Here is an 11,112-nt window from a genome sequence, read left to right on the forward strand (position 1 = left end):
AGTCAAAATAATGAAAGCATAACTAACAGCCTGGATTAACAATGTTGTTATTTTAGTCATAGCTTGCAGCTATTTTTAGACATAGGAACAACACATGGAAAAACTGTCACTCATTGGAATGAGTAAGTGATAGGTAGGAAAGGATTTTCCACGCTACATTTGGTTGGCCAGATATGAAGATATTACTTCGCTGTTCTTATGTTTGTGTGTACTTGTGCACTTTTACAGCTTATTATTCTGTTTTGCTTTTAAGTATGTTGTGACCTTCCTTGAGTCTTTGGAAAAATATTAGTGAATCCATATGCATAATATAACTGATATGACTTGTTTTGGTTATGGAATTAACTACTTTAAAACATGTTATTTACCATTTCGTTTCAGATAAGGAAGCTATAAAATATGCCAACCCTCCCATATCTTTTGTTTACTGTGTCCTTGCAAGGTGCAATTCATGGGAGCAGAGACAGAAGAAGTATATGATTAAGATCTTGAAGAAATTTAGCTAGATGAGCCAATGTTTTCACTGGCCATTTTTTTGCTATAGACAAGATGTTTTCACTTCTCACAGGTGCTCAGTGGTATCCACATCCCAAATGCCAAGTAATCTCCCTCATCCTGGGGCTTTGCAATTGTGATGGATTCTTTAAGGCCGCACTTCATTGTCTGTGCCATCACTACCTTCTGTAGCTTCATAATCACAGAACAAGGACAAACTACTGTCACAGTAGTAGCTGATGGCTCAGAACATCTTAGGTTTCCATTAGCATCCTCTGAATCCACTCTTTGGTTAGAAAGTATAGAGCAGCCTTCCTGACATCTTCCACAAGCATTGTGGAAACCCCTGATATATTGTCACAACTGTGCAGGTAAGCTCCCAGTTGGAAAAATCCAGCAGAGAAACAGGCAGTCTGGGACTCCAACAAAAGCAAAGTGCAGATGTACCAGTGATATCACGAGTAACTGTCACCAGTGGAAATACAAAGGTCTAAGATTATACGTATGAGGGAAGAGATGACAAGAATGGACTAATTTTCGGGGGGGGGGGGAGAATATCCAATTTGGATAACCTACAAAGCCTCAGTAGTGATTTTACTTAGGAGTAAGGGAACTTTCTATTATTTCCCTCATAACCTTGTAGGGAGCTGCAGGTGAGCCTAGAATTCTGTTGGGAAAGAATCCAGAGGGACAACAGCAGCAACCATTTGCTTCTGCATAACAAACTGCATTACAGTGGAACATTTCAAGGACATGTTCAAAACAAAGAAGTCATCCTCTTTAATTGTACTCATGGGTACAAACTGGGCTATCAATATATATAGGTCTTATAGATAGAAGAGCAAAGATGGAAAGGGCTATTTAGCCCATCAAGCTCAACTGCTTGCCTAGGGTCAAAATCCAAATTAAAGCACCCCATCTAACACCTTCACCAAATGTGTTCAAACAGTGTAGGCTGCCATGTAAAGTAAACAGATGGCTGCCTAGCCTTTGCTTGAACACATTTGGTGAAGGGAAATCCGCCGCCTATCTTAGCAGTTGGTTCTACTGACAAACTGCTCTTACTGTTAAGGAGAAAGTTAAGATATCCTTTCAGATAGCTGGAGCATGGCATTACATACCCTCTATGTTCAGTAGATCTTCAAAGGACTTTAGTTCTGATTTTCTAATCATCTTCATTTCATTTCTCTTCTCTGAAACTGGACTAATTTCTCCAAATCCATCTTAAAGGATAGGGCCAACAACTGGACATTATACTCAGGGTGGATCTTACCAAAGCAGAATAAAATAGAACTATTATATCGCATGATTTGAAAATTACAACTCTGATAACTGCCTTTTTTTTGCAGTTCAATCACACTGCTAATTCATATTCTATTTCCAATCTATTTCCTATTCCAAAATTGTTTTCCTATCTACTACTACCTGTTCTATACCTACATCTTGTTTTTCGTTTTTGAAATATATAAGTTTATGATTGTATAAGACAACTGTGACCCATTGGGTCACCCTTTGAGAGAAAGATAATACAGATTGAACATTAAATTTTAGGCTGACTATATTACCCCAATGCTGGATGGCCCCATGCTCATTAAGAAGGGTATATATCATAAATATAAAAATAATTGTAGTGGCAGATGAATTTCAATAAGAAATCAATATTTACTTCATGAACAGATGAACTGAAAGACCAAGGATGGGCAAAAAAGCAGTGGGAAGAAGAATGACTTTTGACTTCCTGCTGGTTTCCTATTGACCTAACTGGTCATAATCTGGCAGGGAGTATCAGCAATAACAATCACATGATTGAAGAGATGCTGCAGCAGCTAAAACTTTGCAAATAAAACTTTTCTGAACATTGTGGACATTTCAATCCTACAGGAGTCATATAAGTCCCAGATGTCAGGGTTCCAAATAGCATCCAAAATTAAATCAGAGTCCAAGGCAAAGTATTGCTAAAACTTCCAATTTATTAAGAGAGCCATGTTGGCACATCTGGGAAACCCCAAATCTGAAAGCTTCCTGGTTTCCCCCACCCAGTTGAAGTTCATGATCTTGCCCCCACACTCACAAGTTCATCACATGGTCCAATCTTCCACTGCCTTGCTGGCCGTTCCACCCATCCAGTTCCGGTCAGGTGCAGAGGGGTAGAGACAAAGGATGACCTTGGCTTTCTAGAAAGGAATTTTATTTTGGCTACATAGCATTTACTCCGTACAATTCCCTCCTCCCATTCTCCCACAATAGAAAAGGCATAGTAGAATAATAGAAAGTGTGGCAGGCCAAAGATCCAAAAAGAATATGGCTGCAGGCCTGACACCAGATTCTTTTTACTCATTCTTTAAGATAGTAGGATTCAGATACCTTGATTCAAAAAATGTTGCCCTAAAATGCACCGTTAGCATTAATTTGAGGGTACAAATAAACAGTGAGAATTTTAGCAGTACATAATTCTGAGCCCTTACCTCTCATGCCTTAATCTTCTTTTGAATTTGATTTCTTTCTCTAGCATATTCAAACTACTTTTGAATACTTTACAATATTAGGTATCCTACCAAATTTTGTATTACCTGAAAATCCGATAGTTATTCACTTCCCCTCTAAGGCACTGTAAAAATATTAAAGATTATAGGGCCCAGGCACCCCTTTCTGCAGTTTGATAAGAACCATTAACACACTCTCTTTAGGCATGGTTTTTGAGCCACATATGCATCTACTTGATTGCCATGTCAACTTTACATGACTAGCTTGCCACCTTAGCCCAAATTATATACGAAGAAAAGTTAAATTTATGCAACTAGTAAATTTTGAAAAATTAAGCAATAATTGGCTTGGGCACCATCTATTCTAATACTTACTTGTCTGGATATTAAGACCTGCAAGCTGGGGAAACTGAGGATTCTGCTTATTTCAGCAGTTACCTGAGTAAACACTCCCTCATCTGTCAGTCATTCCTAGATTGTCCCTACTCTGCTTTTCCAAAGGCTGTTTAAATAAATCATTTATATTTATTGCAGGTTTTGATCTGGGTTTTGGTGGATACGTTCATTTTAAAAATGGATTTTGTCATTTTAATAATGTACTATTTTTTTAATTGTCACCTTTTCAAACAGGCAGTAGAATATCTTTCTCTATATATAAACAGCACACCTTATTTACATGTGTCTGCTTTAGTGGATCATTTGTTCTTCTTTGTGACAAATGTAAATATTTACAACGTATAAAGAATTATAAATAGAATGTGTGTCTGTTATAGTTTGTGCAGACTATTATCCTTTAATAGTTTTGCATACATATACATATACATATACATATACATATACACATACATACATACATACATACATACATACATACATACGTACATACATATGCTGGTCTTGTTGTATTCGGGTCTTTTCCCATGTAAGATTGAGATTGTCTTGGCAACGTTTCGACAAGGTCTCACTCGCCATCTTCAGGCTGGTGTTTTCGGCACCAGCCTGAAGATGGCAAGTGAGACCTCACCAAAACGTTGCCAAGACAATCTCAATCTTACACAGGAAAAGACCCGAATACAACAAGACCAGCATACCTACACCCGTGAAAATCTACGAATATATATATATATATATATATATATATATATATATGTATGTATGTATGTATGTATGTATGTATGTATGTATGTATATATGTGTATGTATGTATGTATGTATGTGTGTGTGTATATATATATATATATATATATATATATATATATATATATATATATATACATACATACATACATACATACATACATATACAATACAACAAGACCAGCATAAATATATTAGCAAAATCAGCAAAATTCTCCACAAACACAATATCAAGACAGCCTTCAACACTGACCAAAAAATAGCCATCATCTTAAGAAACCCCAAAGACAAAATCCAGCTAGAAAACCAAGAAGTCTATGAAATACCATGCAAAATCTGCCCTGCAATATACATAGGACAAACGAACAGGAGAATAAATGCACGCATCGCAGAACACAAGAACACAGTAAGAAAAAAAGAAAAAACTTCCTCCCTTTTCCAGCACCTTAAAGCTACACGACATTAAATTAATTTTGAAGGAACCAGGTTAATCTCCAAAGCAGAACACTTCAACAAGAGAATAATTATGGAAGCTATCGAAATAGAGAAACACCCCCACAACATGAAAAAAACGTGATGATATCTCCCACCTACCAGGCATCTGGAAACCAGCCCTAGTTAACAAACGAGCCCCACCCACCACTCAGGCCGTTACAACACAAAACAACAATAAACACACTGCCAGCACCAATCAGCACCAATCTACCAATCCTGATACAACCACACAACCAATCATTCCACTTACTGAAACAAAGCCAGCACTCCACATACACCCACCAAGATTTATAGAAAGACGGTAGTTCCGATCACACTTTAATCCCAAAACCCAGCCTGAAGATGGCAAGTGAGGCCTCGCTGAAACGTAGCCAAGACAATCTTAATCTTACATCGGAAAAGACCCAAACACAACAAGATCAGCCTATATATATATATTTGTGTTACAACCCCTGGTATTCCCAATTTCAAGCTATTTAGCTTGAATAGTATGTATGTATGTGAATATATATATACACATACATACATACATACATACACACACACATACATACATACGTGTGTGTGTGTGTGTGATTTGATGCCTTTCAAATGATTTTTTAAATAAGAATTTCACAAACTTGTTTAATACACACACACATGTACATGCCTATAGTTCTACTCCATAAGTAACTTTATAGCTAAGCATTGAAAAAGAGTCTTTAGCAAGCACAAGTGAAAGGCAATTGAAGAGAAGATAAATCTTATTAGATGGGGCCATAAATATTTATCTCCATTACTCACATCTGGAGAATTCAGCGAGAATTCAGCGAGTCCTGCCCTCAGTCATATCTGCCCTAATCACCTCCCATTTGGACTACCGTAAGACTCCCTCCGTGGGGTTGACTTTGAAGAGCATTTGGACGTTACAGCTGCTACAAAATGCTTTGGGAGATGCATTGGTGGCCAGTTGGCATGTAGGTGCGATTCAAGGTACTTCACTTTTAGAAAACATTGCAAGTGTGATGTTTCATTTCCATCACAAGAACCTTTAATCCTTTAATTTTAACACTTGAGAGCGGTAAATACATCCTTCAGCTGAATGAACTCAGGACTGTAGATCTATCTTTCTAACTTTCACTAGATGGCAGCAAAGGCAATAAGATGTTTCTAATTGCATTCTCAAGTTGTACAATTCTGATCCCGATTCTTAAGCCAATTGACAATATAAAGTTGGGTATCATTAGCTTATTGATGGGTTATCTTTTTCAGTGGTTTCATGTAAATGTTAAAAAAGTAATAAGGACAAGACAGAACCTTGGGACATCTCACAAAGGGACACACACACACTGATCTGACCCTTCCTTCCTTAAAAGCACCAACTGAAACTACCCAGTAAGAAAGAAACAGAATCACAGGACAATAGGGCCTCCAATGCAGGGCTGAAATCCAGCAGGTTCTTAAAGGTACTGGAGAACCGGTAGTGGAAATTTTGAGTAGTTCAGAGAACTGGCAAATGCCACCTCTGGCTGGCCCCAGGGTGGGGTGGGAATGGAGATTTTGCAGTATCATTCCCCTGGAATGGAGTGGGAATGGAGATTTTGCAGCATCCTTCCCCTGCCATGTCCACCAAGACACACCACGCCCACCAAGACACGCCCACAGAACCGATAGTAAAAAAAAAATGAATTTCACCACTGTTCCAATGCCCAATTTTCACAGGGAGCCCAGAAGAACACTATGGTCAGTGGTACTGAAGACCAGTAAAAGGTCTAATATGACCAGGAGGGGATACTTCCCTGGCCTAGTGGAATACCAATCCTGCCAAGTATGAATACAATCTGAAAAAGGTCCAGATAATATGCTTCCTCTATGACAGGGGTGTCAAACTTGCAGTCCGCAGGCTAGACGCATCACATGCTGGGTCCACCCCGGCCCGGTTTAGCAAAGAGGAAAAAAGTCCCGATATGTCATGTGATGATGCCTTGATGACGTGAGTTTGACACCCCTGTCTATGACATTGCATAGTTTTTCCCACCACCATCTCAGCAATTCAGCCACTACAGCTCAGCCACTAATTTTGAGGCCCATTGAATGATCCTGGTGGAGGGGTGAGCAATGTGATGCCTGCAGGCAATGTAACCCATATGATTCTCGCAGAAAATTGAAAAAAACACACGATTTAAATACCTAGGTAAAATGTCTAAACTATTTGGAGATTTTAGTTATCTCCTGAAATTCTGCAAAAGTCTAGATGAAAAAAAAAATCCATCATCTCGTGAGATTGAATAATTGAATGAGATTTTGACCTTTGGTTAAAAAACATAAAAACCTTTGGCATGTACATGAAAGACCACAGTGATCTTTAAAATTCAGGAGGCAAACCATTTTTGTAGCAATCCTAGAACATCATTGTGTTTAAATGGGTCTGTTTAGAGACTGTGTAGGCTAAATTGGGGATGGCATCCGGGGAAAAAGAGGAATTCTTATAAAATGGGTCCCTTCCGTTACAAAGTCACAAAATGACGCTATTCATTCAATTTTAATGTAAGCAAAGTAAGGGCAGTGATTGGTTGCTGCATTTCCTTTCTCACCAGTATTTCCACTTCCATTTTGCGTATGGGAAAAATAACTTTCACTCTTAAGGTTGTTATATGGGTGTGTGTGTGTGTGAGAGAGAGAGAGAGAAAGAGAGAGACGTAAACCTGGGCCTCAGAGGCTTGGCACCATTCCTGTTTCAGAGGGAATGGGACAACGTGCCACAGCCAATTTGCAGCAGCCAATGGCTAACTTTCCACTGGATAAGTTGCTATGGCCAACTTGCCATGGGATAACTCGCTGTGGGACAATTTAACAATTCTATTAAATTATTTAAAACAAATAAACATTATTTTAATTTCTGCTACTCCCATTTCATTCTGTCCCTCCTTTTGTATCCTTTTCTTTGATATTAGTGTAACTCTTGTACCACAGCAAGCTGTCCTGTGGTGAAATGGCCATGGCAAATTGTCCTGCAATGAGTTGGTCGTGGCAGGTTAGCCATGGTGAGTTGGCCGTGGCGAGTTGGCTGTGGTGAGTTGACCCTGGTGAATTATCATAGACCAGGGGTGGGCTCCAGCAGGCACTACTGCCAGTTCGCTTGTGTGTGCATGCGCTTGATGCGAGCTGCCTGCACATGCTCAATGCAATAAAAATGGTTCTGCTCATGGTCAGAAGCAAAAAAATAAGATGGCGGCGCCTATGGCACCTCCCAGAGAACCAATTCAGGGGCGTGGCAGGCCTGGGTCGCTGCCGGTTCCAATGACCCAGGCCGCCAAACCACAACCCACCTCTGTCATGGACCCATTCTAGAAGCTATTATATACTGTTGCTAGTTTAATAACCATATTCAGAGCAAAATAAATATCCTCTGCCATCTTTCAAATCATTCATGTAATAGGTGTGGAATTGCTTTGCACATGGACTGCCCTTGTTCTAAACAAGTACCTACTGCTACTCCAATATAGCTTTAGATATATGTCCGAACCCCCCCTCACCTGTTTGATAGGTTGGTGGCTCAGCAAAGGCCACAAGAGGATGCAGGAGTTCCTTTCTCTTTGTACTCAGGTGCCCTCTTTTTGTTGACAGATTGCTATGAAGATTAATTGCAAGCTTGCTATAAGTTTGCTGCTCCCTTCGTTGTTGCTCCTGTGACATGCAATGGGAACAGCAGTGAACTTTGTGGTGATATTGTTGATGATTTGTGTAGCTAATATGCTGCTATGGAAGAAAGAGCTGAGTTGGCAGAACTGAGGCAGAGAAGGTAATCTTTCAAATCTCACAAACAGCAGCTGGAAACACTCAATGGGCCACCACCATAAAATTCAAGACTAGCCAAGTATTTGGGCAGCTGGGATAGGAAAGGCACTTTAATCAATAGTAATAAATAGCAATAGTAATTACTAGCCATTCAGCACACCTCAAATCAGAAGCCTAAGGTAGCCAGCTCACTCACTCACTCAGATGGTGAGGCTGGGCCTGTAACAGTTCACAAGCAGAGCGCTGAGCTGGCTGTTTTATCTTTCAAAAAAGCTCCCCCAGGGCTACACTGCCATCTGGTAAAAGTGTAGATTCAACCTGCTTCCTGCATCTTGGCCTCCTGATTTGCTTCCTTGTTTCATTCGGTATCCCAGAGTTATTCAGAAATGCCGTATGCTTTGAAATAGTTGTTGTGGGTTTTATGAAGTATTATGGGAAAGACGTCTTGGCAACAAATATCCATGATCCTTAATTATATTTTGGATGCGGGCAGTCAGTCAGAGCAGATGTAAAAAGGAAATAGGAACAGGATGTTACAACTCTTCTGGGGTGGTACTAAGCAATCCAATTAAAAGGCACCGTGAAGAACATGGAAAGTTTCCTAGAAAAAATAAATATTGATTAACATATTTGCTTTGGCCTGACTTAAGGATCTCTAAATTCCAAATCAGGGGAAAGATGTATGTCTTGTTCAGTGGTGGATGCTGCCGGTTTAACAACCGGTTTGATGAGTGCATGCTTTGGGCATGTGTATGCCTAAAGCACTCATGCGCAGTGCTGAAAATGGAGCATTTAGAAGCTCAGCTACTTACCTCCCAAGTCAGCAACGGTAAGTAGTGTGAAGTTTCCAAGAGCTGACCTAATTAATTTACGAGCCTCGAGATAAAGTTAAAAAAAAACCCATTCATTTATTAGGACTAATATCTTGGCACGGACTTCTATGGACCCGAAACTAAATCCCACTTAATGGAGTCTGAACTTTACCCCTGTGTCCCCTCCCCTCTGCCTGAAGTCATCAATCACATTCTCCAACAGGACGTAATGGCAGGGTTCTGGACATGCACATTCACATCCCAGTTACAGAAATATGAGACTTTTTACTCTGGCCAAAAGTATGCATGGCATTTCCCCCCCTTCTCAAGTTGATAATAGTCATGGAAACGCTTTAGATGTTGACAAGTAGAACAGTGAGGGGGCAGAGGTGGGTTGCTCCCGGTTCGGCCCAGATTGGGCGAACCAGTAGTAGTGGCAGTGGGAGGTGCAGAAGCATCACACGCATGTGCGAACACGCCCGAACCCGTAGCAAAAAAATTGGCAACCCACCACTTCAAGGGTGGTGGGGGAATTAACTGTGCCACGTGATTGAGATGAGCTAGAAAGCAGGAAATAAAGGACAGGGTAGGGTGGGGGACGGGGCCAACTGATCATCAGAGCTACTTGTTTGACTGAACTGGTTCAAACTGGGTGAATGCCACATCTGGTCTTGTTGTGAAACTTCAGCTTTCCAATAACTTTTAGGACATTAAAGTGACTAGTCTCTTCCAGAGAATTTTGGAAGGTTTTTCATTGCCTGACATGAATGTTAGTTCACCCTGCAGAAGTGAAAGTTGGACCTTAGAATGCAATGTGAAATCCAAATGACTGCCTATCACATTGCCCATAGTCCCTACCATTCCAATAGCTTGTGTCCTATTGCGTGCAACCTGAGCCTGCAATGGCAGGCCCGCACGTTTGGAATGGAGCTCCATTTCATGCATAGGAAGGACTGTGCTCTGAAAGGATGACTCATTAAGTGCAGAAAGGAAGGAAAGGGGGAGTATGAAGTATCTCAGAAGCCCCATTATTGTTAGTTTCTAAATTCCAGTGGACCAGACTGCCGGAAACCCACCTCTGATTTAGCTGTGGTGGCACAGTGGTTAGAATGCAGTATTACAGGCTAATTCAGTTCATTGGAAGATTCCTGACCAGCTGAAGGTTGACTCAGCCTTTCATCCTTCCAAGGTTGGCAAAACGAGGACTCAGATTGTTGGGAGCCATATGTTGACTTTGTAAAGCACTTAGAGAAGGTTGTAAAGCACTATGAAGTGATATATAAGTCTAAGTGCTATTGCTAAGTGCTATTGCTACTTACCTTTAAACTATTGAAGCAGCCATGCTGCCTTATAGTCAGGTAGTAGGAGGAATTATTTTAACATTTTAATGCCAGGATTCATGTACATTTTTTGTCATGGACTCTTAAATTAGACCTGCCCTCCCAAAATGTATTATCCTCTCTGGTGTGAGAGCAACACTACATGAAGAATATGATCGACTGATAAATAGTCAATTCTATATTCAGTCTTCCATCCCTCCTAAAATAAAGATACTTCCCTGGGAATTCCCACTGACCTATTAAGGCTGACTGAGTCACCCTCTTGAAAGTGGGGAAGGGAAGTGCAGTAAAGTTGTCACACTATGGCTGTGTTATGGCTAAGGCAGAAAACAAAAACTTGTTATTTTTCCACAGGAAGTGTAGCATAACATTGTTTAAGTCTTGGGTTGGGGGCAAATATTATGGGATAAAAGGCAGCCCTAGAGTAACAAGGGCATTCTGGTTCTGAAAGAAAGTAGCCTTACTCTGCAATCAGCACTGGGGAAGACAGATGGCCATCTCCCATTTGATGCCTTTACTTTTGGTGCTCTTGCTTAGGGATTGTGGGAGTTGAAATCCAGCACATTTGAAAGG

This window comes from Natrix helvetica (assembly GCF_964273705.1).
Source record: "Natrix helvetica genome assembly, chromosome: 3".
In the NCBI taxonomy this organism is placed as follows: Eukaryota; Metazoa; Chordata; class Lepidosauria; order Squamata; family Natricidae; genus Natrix; species Natrix helvetica.